The following is a 14,952-nucleotide window of genomic DNA, read 5'->3' on the forward strand; positions in this document are numbered from 1 at the left end:
TATATATATATATATATATATATATATATATATATATACTCTTTAAATAACAATTATAATATATTATTATTATTTTTCAACATTGATTATAACAATTACAATATATAATATTTCTTTTATAATATACATATATATTTATAAATATATTTAATTATATGCATATCTATATATTATATTTTAAATTAATAAATTAAATATACTGATATTATTTTATATATTTATTTTCAACAATTAAATCATATATTATTTCAAATAATAATTCAAATAAAATTATATATATCTATTTACAAATTAGTTGTTCGTGAATCGTTCGGGAGTAGTCAAAGGTCAAATGATATTATGAATATAGTTTACAACTTTGTTACACAACATTACTGACTTTGCTTATCGTGTCAAAACCATATTAAATTAAGTTTAAACTTGGTCGGAAATTTCCGGGTCGTCACAAGATCCGAGTTCTCCAACCTTGGGAATACTTCATGGTTGTTTTCAACCCTTCAATGCTCACCCTAAGATTCGAACCTGAGACCTCTTGCAAGGATGTCAGGGTACCTATGGCTTGTTCTAATATGTTTCAGTTAATGTCACTCCGTATTTAGGTTTTGGAAGATATGTAACTCAAACAATTGGGTTAGATGATTCATTGAGGGAGGCTTAGCTAAAATAATTAAATATGAACTATTACTATTTCATTTAAATTGGGCCTATTGGGGGAGGTTGAGCACCCGCTGTCCATCCCTGTATCCGCTACTGATCCGAATGAAATGATTCAACACCGAGTGGAAAGGACTGAGTCGTTCGGTATTAACATGTTTATTTATAAGATATGAATAACAATTGAGCTTGAACGAAAAGAATGTGTTTAATCATTCAGAGTTGAAAATTTTCACTATTATTTTTCTTGAATTATATCCAAAATATTTATCTAAAAAACTACTTATATTCATTTGTTTAGTGAAGTACGTAGGATAAAGTTAAAATAATAATTTTACATAAAATTGTGTTGGTACAAAAGATTATTAAAATATATTATTGTCATTAGAATTTAGAATCAAGTTTAATCAGAACTTTGAATTATTTGTTTTTTAAATTATGCAACACTTAATTAATATGTAGACGTAGACACGTAGTCTAATACGGAGTATAAATACTTTTGAAAGACACCTACTATTATTATTATTATTATTATTATTATTATTATTATTATTATTATTATTATTATTATTATAAAAATAAACTTAAAAGTTTTAAAACTTACAAAAAATTAGTGGGAAGCCTAGAGACAATCTGGGCCCCCACACCTCTAGCAATAGCAAAACCTATCATAGTAAAAATATGAGCAGCAGCACCGGCACCAATATCTTGCGCCATCGAACTCTTCTGAACCCGCTTTAGCAAAGAAACAGCCTCCTTCTCTAATTCCCCAAGGGAAGAAAATGAGAAAGGGATGAAACCATAACCAATCGCCTGACAGCTAGATTCGTACTTGACCCGCTTCCGACGAGCCGCATCAACCACAGCACGTCCAGGGACAAAGTCAGAAAGCCCAGACTGTGTCAAAGGAGAAGACCCTGTCAAGTCAACACAAACATCGCGACCACAATCCCAGGAATAAAGTAACACATCTGCCGGTCTGAGGGCCCTGTCGCTCCCTCCAGAAAACCCAATGTCAACCTCCTTTCTCGCTGAAATCTCAGATCGATAACAAACATCAACAAGAGAATCCCGAACAATATTATGTCGATGCTTAATACCCACCATACCAGCACAAGACACCGCGTGATCCCCAAAAATATCCCCAGTAAAAACCCTTGAACAGGCAGAGCATGCCGTCGAGATAGAGAACAATGGAACACCTAACCGGTAGCACAACACACATCGGTAAGTCTTTGCGTTCATCGTCTGACCCAACCCCAAAATAGGGACTGCCCTTAGCCAAGCAGAGGTGTGATTACCCTGCTGTGATTTCCATAAGGCCGATTGTCGGGGAGATAACGAAAAAGTGGATTCTGCAGAAGCGGTAACCTTTGTGAAATAAACATCTGCCAAAAACTCGTGAATTAATATTATTATTATTATTATTATTATTATTATTATTATTATTATTATTATTATTATTATTATTACTACTACTACTATATATTAATATTATTAACTACTCAAAAACTTGTGAATTTAACGAATATTTAATGAAAAATTGTTAAAAATGGAAAAAAAACATAAAATAATAATTAATTCAAATGTAACTCTTTTGTAAGACCAAAATCCAAATAAATTAAAACATCTGCTAATAATTGAATAAAAATTATATAGGTATAACTTCTCGTTGGTAATCAAACGACTTCAATCTATTTAGTTAGTTGTGCACGATGAGTAATGTTAATCGATGTTTTTTCTTATACTGAGTATGTTTTGGATTTTTCAAATTAAAAATACGTAATTCATCGGCCAGTAAAAAAGATGAAAGTTGAATAAAAAGGAAATATGGAGTATTGAACAATTTGATTATAATGTATTTAAAATGCATTTGAAGCTTCAAAGTAGAAATGCGTTTGGTTTTTTTCGGACCCTTTTAGGGATTCATGTTTTGATGCAACCGTTTCATGTATTTCCATGTCAACGGGAACGAAACTTAGTGTATCACAAAGGAGGTATTCGTTCCACCCAAATTTAACGGGGGAAAAATGTGCACTAAGAGAAAAAATTTGTACCAAAAAATAAAGTTTTTTATAGTGCTTACCTCTGCTGACTTAATTTATTAATTTTTTATACCCGATCCATCTGTATCCGGGTTCAAGTTCCGCCACTGCATGTCAATTTTGTAGTTGAAAAGCTTAGTTCTGTAAAATAAATATGTTTTTGTCGTTGAATCCGTATTAATTGATTTCTCAAGCTATGAAACCATAACTTGCCTACAATACCTTATAATAGGTAAAACACAAATAAAGAACTTCACATCCTTATACTTGGTAACAATAGGTACACTCGCCACATCATGTAAACAAATCGTGTAACATATCTAGATTATATAAATCATCCACATAAATTTTGAATAAAGGTAAAAGGGACAACAATATTAAAGGGTCGGACAATGAACTCGGGTAATTGTGTTTATATTAAATACGAGTATTTTTTTAACTATGCATGCTTGCCTGAGTAGCCACCGAGTTGCCCAATGAAGCAGACCATCCGGGTTTAATTCATGGCTATGCCAAATTGTTCAAAAAGAAAGTGTGACTAGAGAGTGCGCATAATGCGCAATTCACCCGGTACCGGGTCTCGCGCTCGGAGGGTTTGATTACCCGAGGTTTTACCTTCTATGAATGAGCCAATGTGTTCGTTCATAGGGGGTTTCCTCACTTACCCAAAAAAAAAAAAAAAAAAAAAAAAAAAAAAAAATAGTAACGGATCGTTAAGGTCTCTTTCTTTGCAAGCATATATGCAAGACTCTGAAGTTAATAGACTTGGCATGTCTACATTATCAAAAATTATCAAAACATAGAGGTTACATTTACATCATAATAGCAATTGCATCAACAGAAATAGACCTACATGTCACATTGACCAAAATCAATAACCCATACTTTTAGTAATTTGTAGTCTCCACTGCCAAATAAACATTTATTCTTTACAATTATTTAGACTATCTATCTATATCTATCTATCTATCTATACATTATATAAATCACGTAACTATAATCCTACGTATCAACTCCTCGTTAAATCCTACCACGTGTCAACTCCTCATTTATTCCCGCCACGTGTCATTATTTCCATTTATTAATCGAATTATTAGATTTCCTAATTTAATTTAATATACAGATTTTATTACCTAAAATATTATATTATATCATATTATCATATAATATTATATTAACAATTATAATTAATATTAATATTATATATTATATTATTATTATGAAATTGTTTTAAATGATCATAAATAAATAAATAATATTTTTTTAAACGATACATGTTAATATATATATATATATATATATATATATATATATATATATATATATATATATATATATATATATATATATTAATAATATTTATATATATAAAATGTTCATATATTGAAAAATTATTGACGATATTTTTTATTGTAATATAAATTATAAAGTAGAAGTAGATAATTCGTAATTAATATTATAATATTATTAACGAATGATATTATATATAATATAAAATTAATTTACAGTGTAAGCATAAATTAAAAAATTTAAGTTAATATAATATTTGTAAAATAGTATATAAACGCACGGGCTCATATTATCAATTGAAGTTAAAATGGTTATTTGATCATTCTTATTTAGATGTATGTCTCTTCTGCTTCGTTTGAAATTTTGATATAATGCAATTAGTATGTACTAAAAACATATACAATTAGATATGTACATAAAATATTATTCTTAACGATCAATTTTAAAACAACTTCATGTTTAGTATTTTATCAATTATTTTTCAATTGAAGTTACAATGATTCCAACGGACGGGCTCATAATCTATGCGTTAGTATTCAATACAATGTTTTCAATACAAATGTTATCAGTAATAAAAGATTTTTTTATTGTAATTGTATTATATATTTGATAAGTATCAATATTAACGTTATCGACTACTAATTTATACAAATGTCGTGCAGCGTACTAGCTTATATAACTAGTATGCTAATAACGCAGACTTATATAGCCACTGTACTTATATATTATATATACAACTTATAAAAGAAACATATCAATACACATTTCAGGTTTCATTTGTTTATGGTCATTTGAAAAATTCCCAAATTCATTTCCGAGGGCTTCAAGCTACCGAAACTAGGGATGGCAATGGATGTTCGATTCATCGGATATTCATCCGATCTAATCCATTTAGATGGAGATGGATGATCTAAATTGATGATAAATGAATATGGATATGGATGATGTGAAATATTAATGGATCGGGTACGGATTACAATTTACCATCCATGGATATATCCATTTACCACCCGAAATACATATATACATATAAATATATACATATTTACTTAAATATATACATGTTTTACTTAAATATATGCATATATATTTAAATATCCTTATATGTGTACAATATAAACTATTAAAATGTTATCAAAAATATATATTGTGTGGATACAACTATGTGAATAGTATTAAAATCATATATCTTACATATATTACGCATCTTTGTTAAAAATATTTTGATGATTTCATTTCATAATAAGAATATTTTTAGAAAAACTTAACATTTAACGTATACCCGATAATCCGCTTAATTCAACAGATATGAATATTGATGGATGAATTATATTTAAATAGATATGAATATGGATGTGGATTTTAAAAATTAAATAGATATGGATATGGATATAGATCATCCGCAACTGAAACTCTATACAAAACTAATCAGGAAGTGCCTAATTTAGGTCTATGGTTACTCCGTATAGTCATATATATATGTCCAAAAGAAGTCTCTCATGCCATTAACCAAATGGCATAAAATTAAACACAAAAATAATTCAATAGATTTTCAGTCAAAAAATAAAAACTTACAACACCATCAAACTTTAAACCGAGACAATCACAACTGCTCCATGCGGGGTATCTTCAATGCTCCTGTTGCTAATGATGTACCACCCGTTGGGGTTTCGAAATCGCCTTCTCAGGAGGAGATTTGCTCTTCCGTTTCAAAGCAAAATTGTTCGGTGTCAGTGAACTTGAACTCGGCTCCACTTTTGAGATCTGTTAGGGCGTTAGGACACGTAATATAGTGTTATATTGTTATTATACGAATGTTGGAAAACATATTATAGTAAAGGACTCGAGTAATAGTATTTTTAATATTAAAATCATTTAAATATTTTCTCAATGTGTCACCGATATGGTGTAAACGGAGGAACTGGAAGGACCGTCTAACATATATTCAAACTCTTTAAACTTAAGCTTATCATCAAGAGCATTAAGGACATCAATCTCATTGATAACATCATTTACAGTGTATCCCGAGGTTTTAAAGTCAAGGTTGTACGAAGTGAGCTTAATGATGAAGGCAAACTGCTTATGCTTAAAGTCTTGCAACTCAGATGAAAAGACACTTGGATCATTACTCTATAATGGGCTAATGTAATAATATGACGTTTAGAATCATATGGTGAATTTAGAAAGTGAGATATCGAGAAATAATATTAAAGTACAAACTGAAGTAACATAGAAATTAATTTATCAAAAATAATAGTTAAATAAAGTAAGTATTCTTAAGATTTTTGTACAAGAGCGTTTATCCAAGAGCGTTTATCCAGTTGGTACTTTTAGTATGTTAGCAAGTTGGTTATCAATAAACACTAGTTCACAACATCTAGTTTTCATGGTGAAGCATTAACCAAAAACAACCATCTTTGAATTATACATATTTAGTGTAGTATCAGAGATCAATTATGAATGGATACCAAGATCTATTAGAATAGTAGAGTAGCTATTTAAAAAGTTTGGTATACCTAGGGTATGATAAGGATAAAGCTATAGATGACCAAGATGATAAGGATATTGACTACCATATATATCCTAATATATATTTAATGTATATCTTAAGTGTATCTCCTATTTATTAGCGTAGATTGGTTGCTATTGTAGTTCATGTACAATACATTTGTAACTCTATATATTGTATTCTCAATCATTAATGAATTCAAGTTAATCTTATAACTCTCTATGGTATCAGCAGCCTGTCGACATTCCTAAGCCCAATTTTGTTTTCTCGGCAGCCTACTGCAATCTTACCATGTCCTCTCACATGATCCCAAACAATGCGGGTCCAAAACAACCGATTATTGTTGTGACACTTACCAACATAATCAAACTTACATCCATCAATTACATCTCATGGAACATTCAATCCACGCAACTTTGGAATTTTTAGACGGCACACATCCTCCACCAGCAACACCTATCGCTTCTGATGACAGTTCTACACCCCAATCCAACCCTGCGTACATTACTTGGGTACGCCAAGATCGCTTGCTTTTTGGGGCACTCATTGGTACTCTCGATCAGCATGTTGTTCCGCTTGTTTCACTCACAACCACCACGAAGGATTTACGAGGCACTCTTGCTAATACCTTCGCTAGTGCATCCAGGGGGCATATAAAACACCTCAAACCCCGCCTAAAGTCCATCACTAAAGAGCCACAATCTATAATGGAGTATATGAATGCTATCAAGTCGTGTTCTGATCAGCTAGCATCACTTGGTTCCACGATGTCGCCTGAAGATATAACAGATCGTGTCCTTGAAGGGTTGGATGACTCATATAAAGGTATTATTGATGCGGTCAATGCACGAGATAAAGTGATTACCTTTTCAGAACTTCATGCAAAGATGATTAACCGTGAACTCATCATTCAATCGCAGCTCAGTCTGACCACTCTTCCGGTTACTGCTAACCCCACTTTTACCCGTACAAGTAATCGGCAATCATCTCCATTTGGTCAGCAGCTTCGATCACCATCTAATACCAAGTCACCATCATTGTACTTCACTGGTAATCGTCCATTCTTGGGTAAATGTCAATGGTGTCTGCTTTTCAAAAAAAAATAAAAAATTGTCAATGGTGTCACGCCAAAGGTCACTCATTGCAAAAGCACCTGGTATTCGCTGAAGTGCATCCTTCCATTCAACCACCATCATATCAGCCGCCAAATCCACAAGCAAACGTGGCGGTTGTCACTGGTTCTACTTCAGCTCCACAATAGTTGCTTGATTCCGGAGCATCTCATCATGTAACAAAAGACCTCGCCAAACTATCAATGCACAATACGTATGACGGCACTGAAGAAATTGTCATCGGTGATGGTAAGGCGTTAACTATTACCCACACTGGCTCATCTTCGATTACAACACCTTCTAAACAACTTAAGTCATCTAACGTTCTTTATTCACCCGATATTCATCGTGATATACTCTCTGTTTATCAATTGTGCCTTGGCAATCATTTACTAATTTCCTTTACATCTGATATTTATCTTGTGAAGGATCGATTAATAGGCACAGCTCTCATCTCGGGTCAACCTAACCAAGGAACCTATCCCATCTCCACTGCTGTCTCTACCATCAAGGAACCTATCCCATCTCCACTGCGGTCTCTACCATCTGTGCATACTCTACAGTTCGAGCTACCGCACACGATTGGCATCATCGCTTGGGGCATCCTGCTTTAGCTACCTTTAAATCTATTGTTGCGTCTTTACCTATTACTGTTTCTAGCAATGCTAATTTTCATTGTAATTCTTGCTTTATTAATAAAAGTCACAATCTTCCATTTCATAATAATACTTTGACTTCACATTTTCCGCTTGAACTTATATATTCCGATGTGTAGACCTCACCTGTGTATTCGTTCGATGGGTATAAATACTATCTTACCTTTGTTGATCATTTTACTCGATATATGTGGTTTTATCCTCTCAAGAACAAGTCCGACACAAAAGCAGTGTTCATACGTTTCAAAACTCTTATTGAGAAATTTAATCGACCAATAAAAACGTTATTCTCGGATAACAGTGGTGAATATTAGATTAGTACCTTTTGATTGAAGACGCGGTTAATATTAGATGAAAAATTTCTCGTTCACTTTGCTCCAAAATCAGTTTATTATCTTATGATTCGAGACATGGTTAATATACTCCATCCGTCCCCAAAAAAAAATTTCTCATTTGACTTTTTATTGAATTTAAGATATAGTGACGAATTGTCTAATTTGCCCTTCATTTAATGTAGTTATAAGAGTAACTAATAAATTAATTGATATATTTAAAGCTAAATTTTCAAAATTAAAAGGAACATAATTGAAACTATAATGATATTTAATAATTATTTGGATAAAGGAACAGTAATTTGGAGACAAACAAAAATAAAAAGGTCGAACAAATCAATATGATCAAAGTTTTTGAATGCTGGTAACAATAACTTGTTTTTCTTTTGGCAAAAACATAATCGCCGCTGCCGGGGATCGAACCCGGGTCACCCGCGTGACAGGCGGGAATACTTACCACTATACTACAGCGACAAGACGATATCGTGTTTTGATCTTAAAGTAATGTATCCAACATGTACAAACCTCTTTCAATGTAATGAAATACAGAGTACTATTTTGAAGTTAAATAAATCATCATGATATGAAAACATTTAACTTTTGGAATAACCATTGATTTCAAGAAACTTTAACTTAAAAAATTACCAGGTTCATGCAAGCTTGACCTCCCACACCTAATGATATTCTAAAAATTTTACATTCTACTTTCTCCATCCGAGTACTCATATTGTTATTTTGAGTTGTTAATGATAATAATAAATCTTTAGTGATAAGAGATGTTATTTTATTTTATTGGTGAAACAGTGTAGTTACCGAAAATTCTTAAATACTTTTAAAAATGTATAGAGTCCGTTTAATCTATACGATTATTATCGTTTCATGACATAAATATAAATATAGAGATCGAAATGTAAACTGTTAAAACACTTGGTTTTCAATCATTTGTAACTTTTTCTTCTAGCCCCTAGTTTATTGTTTTAATGATATTGTCGTTCCAAAAAAAATCTATTGGTTTCAAAGTTTGGGTCATTAAAGCGCTACTACAATGTCAACATTTTTATTCAGATTGCTACCTAGTTTATACATCTTATTTTTATTCAAAAAATCTATTGATTTCTTGTTTTAAATGTTTTTCCCATAAAGGGGAGATTATTGTCGGATCCATAATTTTTAAGTTGTTAAAACCTGTAACAACTTATGTTATCTGAGAAATTTTACTTTTTATCTAGAAAAAAAAAACGCGGTTGGTACTTGTAGTTTGTTGCGTAGTTGGTACCTATGCTTTGATTAACTTTTATGTTTGGTAGTTTGGTACCTCAACCCTATTTCAGTTAGATTTTGATGGTTAACCCTCACATGTGCCACACATGTGAGGACAAATTCGTCCATTTAAGCATAATCACAATCAGATTTATAATTTTGCAAGAACTATATGCTTGAAAAGTGAACTAATTCTAATATGTATAGTTGTGAATCAACTTTACCAAAATAGTATATCAGTTACTGTATTTACGTTCATACTGGTTCATAACAGTTAAACCTAAATTATGTAGCAAATGCTAAATTCAAATCTGAAATATTTCACTACTTGAGTCAGTTCTGAGCAAAACCCAATAGCTAATTTTAAATAAGAAACAACCCCAAATTAAAAAGATACAAACTTTATCAACAAAACAAATCTTTTCAACAAATACTCACAACCCAAAATCAAAAAAGATATAAACTTATCACAAAATAACAATTTTTTTCAACAAATACTCACAACCCAAATAAAAAAAAAAAATCCAAACTTTAGATAAAATGAAGTTTGTAATAAAGAAAGAAAGGGATAACATATAAAAATACTTGCAACCCAATAAGGCAAATTAACAACAGCAGTCTGAGATAGCAAGCCAGATAACACCAAAACCACAAAAAGAAGAAAAACACCAACAAGAAGCACAACTCATGGTAGTGTTATAATTCAGTAGGCTTATAACTACCTTTAGTGGTTTGATTCTTGATGTTATAATTCAGTAGGCTTATAACTACCTTTAGTGGTTTGATTCTTGATGTTATAATTCAGTAGGCTTATAACTACCTTTAGTGATTTGATTCTTGATTTAGAATACTAATAATGAAGTGTAAGAACAAAGATGATAATGGAGAGAAAGAAAGAAACACTTTGTAAGTGTGAGAAATGGTGCAAGTTTAATGCTTGCATTCATGAGTATTTATAGCCTAAAATCTCAATATAAAAATACATACTTTGTGTACCAAAATTGACTATATGTATACACCAAAATTGACTATCCATATCTATATTATTATTATTATTATAACACTCCCCCTTGGATAGCAATTTTATTTTGTTGAAGATCAACTATAAATTACTGCCTCGTTAAAAACCTTGCTAAAGAAAACCCAGTGGGAAAAAACTTTAGCTAAGGGAAAAAGAGTGCAGCATGGAGTTGACTCCCCCTCAAGTAGACATCGCTTCATCTGTTACATCTTTTGAACATGTCTCATGCCAATGTTATGAACGTGTGTTCTGAAAATAGCAGTTGGAAGTGCTTTCGTGAAAAGATCAGCAGAGTTTTTGCTAGATTGCACATATCTCATTTCAATCTGGTTGTCCTTAATGAGATTTTGAGTGTATGAGAAGAATCTAGGTGGTATGTGTTTTGTTCGGTCACTTTTGATATACCCTTCTTTCATCTGTGCTATGCAAGCTGCATTATCTTCATAGATAGTTGTTGGACTTTTATCGCGTTCTAGTCCACAAGAATCAGTAATGAGTTGTGTCATTGATCTCAACCAAAAACATTCTCGAGTAGCTTCATGTAATGCAATCACTTCGGCATGATTTGACGATGTAGCAACAAGTGTTTGTTTTTGAGAACGCCATGATATTGCAGTACCTCCATTTAGGAATACATATCCAGTTTGAGATTTAGCTTTATGTGGATCAGATAAATAACCTGCATCTGCATAACCAACCAAATCTTGTTTTGATTCGTTAGAATAAAATAATCCTAAATCAGTAGTTCCTCGAAGGTATCGAAATATGTGTTTGATCCCATTCCAGTGTCTTTTGGTAGGAGCAGAGCTGAACCTTGCCAACAAATTAACTGCAAAAGAAATGTCAGGTCTTGTACAATTTGTAAGATACATAAGAGCTCCAATTGCACTAAGATATGGTACTTCTGGTCCAAGAATGTCTTCTTGATCTTCACATGGACGAAATGGATCAGCTTCAACATTGAGTGATCTAACAACCATAGGAGTACTTAATGGTTTTGCCCTGTCCATATTGAAACGTTTCAAAATCTTTTCAGTATATGTTGTTTGATGTACAAGTAAACCATTAGGCATATGCTCAATTTGTAAACCAAGGCAATACTTGGTTTTTCCGAGATCTTTCATTTCAAATTCTTTCTTTAGAAGTTGAATGTCTTCATGGATCTCTTTATTTGTACCTATGATGTTAAGATCATCAACATAAACAGCTATGATCACATATCCGGATGTTGTTTTCTTAATGAAAACACAAGGGCAAGTAAGATTATTTGTATACCCTTTGCTTATCAAGTAATCACTTAATCGGTTATACCACATACGTCCCGATTGTTTTAACCCATATAAAGATCTTTGTAATTTAATCGAATACATTTCTTTGGGTTTTGCATTTGATGCTTCTGGTACCTTAAATCCTTCAGGTATCTTCATATATATATCACTATCAAGTGATCCATATAGATAAGCAGTCACAACATCCATGAGATGCATTTCTAAATTTTTAGAAACTGCCAGACTGATTAAGTACCTAAAAGTAATTGCATCCATAACAGGAGAATAAGTTTCTTCATAATCAATTCCCGGTCTTTGAGAAAAACCTTGAGCTACAAGTCTAGCTTTATACCTTGTAACTTCATTTTTCTCATTTCTTTTTCGGACAAAAATCCATCTGTATCCTACAGGTTTCACATCTTTAGGAGTGAGAATGATGGATCCGAAAACTTTTCTTTTATTGAGTGATTCTAATTCAGCTCGTATTGCTTCTTTCCATTGAGCCCAATCATGTCTATTTTGACATTCAACCATAGATGTTGGTTCTGGATCATCATCATTATTCATGATGTCATATGCAACATTAAATGAAAATTTCTCATCAAGATTTTTCATTTCATTTCGGTTCCATAATATTTTTGAATATGCATAATTGATTGCAATTTCTGTATTGACATCATCAATCTCCTCTGCAGTAGGAGTACTGATTTGTGGTTCTTCTTGAACACTTTCTTTTACTTCATTATCAGCTGATTTTCTTTTTCGAGGATTTTTATCCTTTGAACCGATTGGTCTTCCACGTTTCTGACGTGGCAAAGATTCATGAGTGACGTTATTGCCAGCTTTTGGAATTTCAATTCGAGCTGGAGTATTTACTGCTGGTATATATGATTTTGTCACCGTTTTTGTATCTGTAAATGCATCAGGCAATTGATTTGCAAGTTCTTGTATATGCATTATCTTTTGAACTTCTGTCTCGCATTCTTTTGTGCGAGGATCAAGATACTTTAATTGAGGTTCACACCATGAAACATCATTTTCTTTATTTTTCATTTCTCCCCCTAATCTAGGGAACAATGTTTCATTAAAATGACAATCAGCAAAACGTGCTGTAAAAACGTCACCTGTCATAGGTTCAATATACCTTAATATTGAAGATGTTTCATATCCAACATATATTCCCAACCTCCTTTGAGGACCCATTTTTGTACGTTGTGGTGTCGCAATTGGAACATACACTGCACAACCAAATGTTCTAAGATGGGAAATATTTGGCTCTTGACCAAAAGCAAGTTGTAGGGGGGAATATTTATGACTTGCACTTGGTCTGATGCGAATCAATGCAGCAGCATGTAAAATTGCATGACCCCATATAGATACAGGGAGTTTTGTTCTCATTATCAATGGTCTAGCGATTAACTGTAAACGTTTAATCAATGACTCGGCTAAACCATTTTGTGTATGCACATGAGCAACAGAATGTTCAACAACAATTCCTATAGACATGCAATAGTCATTAAATGCTTGAGATGTAAATTCACCAGCATTATCAAGTCTCACCCTTTTAATGGTGTAATCAGGAAAATGAGCTCTCAATTTAATAATTTGGGCAAGAAATTTTGCAAATGCCACATTACGGCTTGATAACAGACAAACATGAGACCATCTGCTAGATGCGTCTATTAGAACCATGAAATATCTAAATGGTCCATATGGTGGATGAATTGGTCCACATATATCACCTTGAATTCTTTCAAGAAACATTGGTGATTCTTTCTCAACCTTAAGTGGTGAGGGTCTAGTTATCAATTTTCCAAGAGAGCAAGATGTACATGGAACCATTGTATCATGATGGATTTTTCTATCCTTTAGTGGATGTCCATGAGTACATTCAATAATCCTTTTCATCATTGTTGATCCTGGATGGCCTAATCTGTTATGCCATAAACTGAATACACCAGGATCAATATATTTTTCGTTAACTACCATATGTATTTCTGGTACATTTATATGTGTATAATGTAATCCAGAACTAAGTCTTGGCAGTTTTTCAACCACATGACTCTTGTCAGTGATACTTAAATATTTCTCATTTTCTGTTGTCACTGACTGATAATCATACCCGTTAAGGTATATGTCGGAGAAACTCAATAAATTTCTGCTTGACTTGGGAGAAAATAAGGCATCATTTATTAAAAATTTTGTACCATTTGGTAGTATGAAATTTGCCTTTCCTATCCCTTTTATCAAGTTAGCAGGTCCTGATATTGTATGTATAGTTCCTTCCGTTGGTTTTAGATCAATAAAATATTTCTCGGATTTAAGTATAGTGTGTGTAGTTCCACTGTCTGCTATACAGAGATCTCCACCACTTGATTGATGTTGTATTCCAGCAAAATTCATATTGAACTTCATATATAAGAAATAAATAGTGAGTACATTAATATTACACAATATTTTAAACGCAAATAGATAGTACTGAAACATTTAGCAAACATAATGACAAAGACAGACGATATTAAATCGTTTATTTTTCAAAAGACACACAACTTAAACATTCAAGAAATCTTCATATAAATCAGATGGTTTCTCAGTGACTGTTGGATCAATATTATCCACAAAATTTACTTCCTTTTCTTTACCTTTCAGCGAATCCTGATACATCTTAATAAGATGTTTAGATGTTCGGCAAGTATTAGCCCAGTGGCCCATTCTACCACATCTGTAGCAAGATTCTTCAGAATTTTTAGAAGAATTTTCTTCAACATCTTGTTTAATGGGCTTGTTTTGTGGTTGATATTTATA

The 14,952-nt window shown here is 32.2% G+C and overlaps 1 non-coding gene across 1 annotated transcript; it reads right to left on the reverse strand.

Moving 5' to 3' along the window:
• Positions 1–9,000: 9,000 nt before the first annotated feature.
• Positions 9,001–9,072, reverse strand: TRNAD-GUC (transfer RNA aspartic acid (anticodon GUC)). Its single transcript has one exon. It is a non-coding gene; the product is annotated as a tRNA-Asp (tRNA).
• Positions 9,073–14,952: the final 5,880 nt, after the last annotated feature.

This window comes from Rutidosis leptorrhynchoides, chromosome 4 (genome assembly GCF_046630445.1).
Source record: "Rutidosis leptorrhynchoides isolate AG116_Rl617_1_P2 chromosome 4, CSIRO_AGI_Rlap_v1, whole genome shotgun sequence".
NCBI lineage: Eukaryota > Viridiplantae > Streptophyta > Magnoliopsida > Asterales > Asteraceae > Rutidosis > Rutidosis leptorrhynchoides.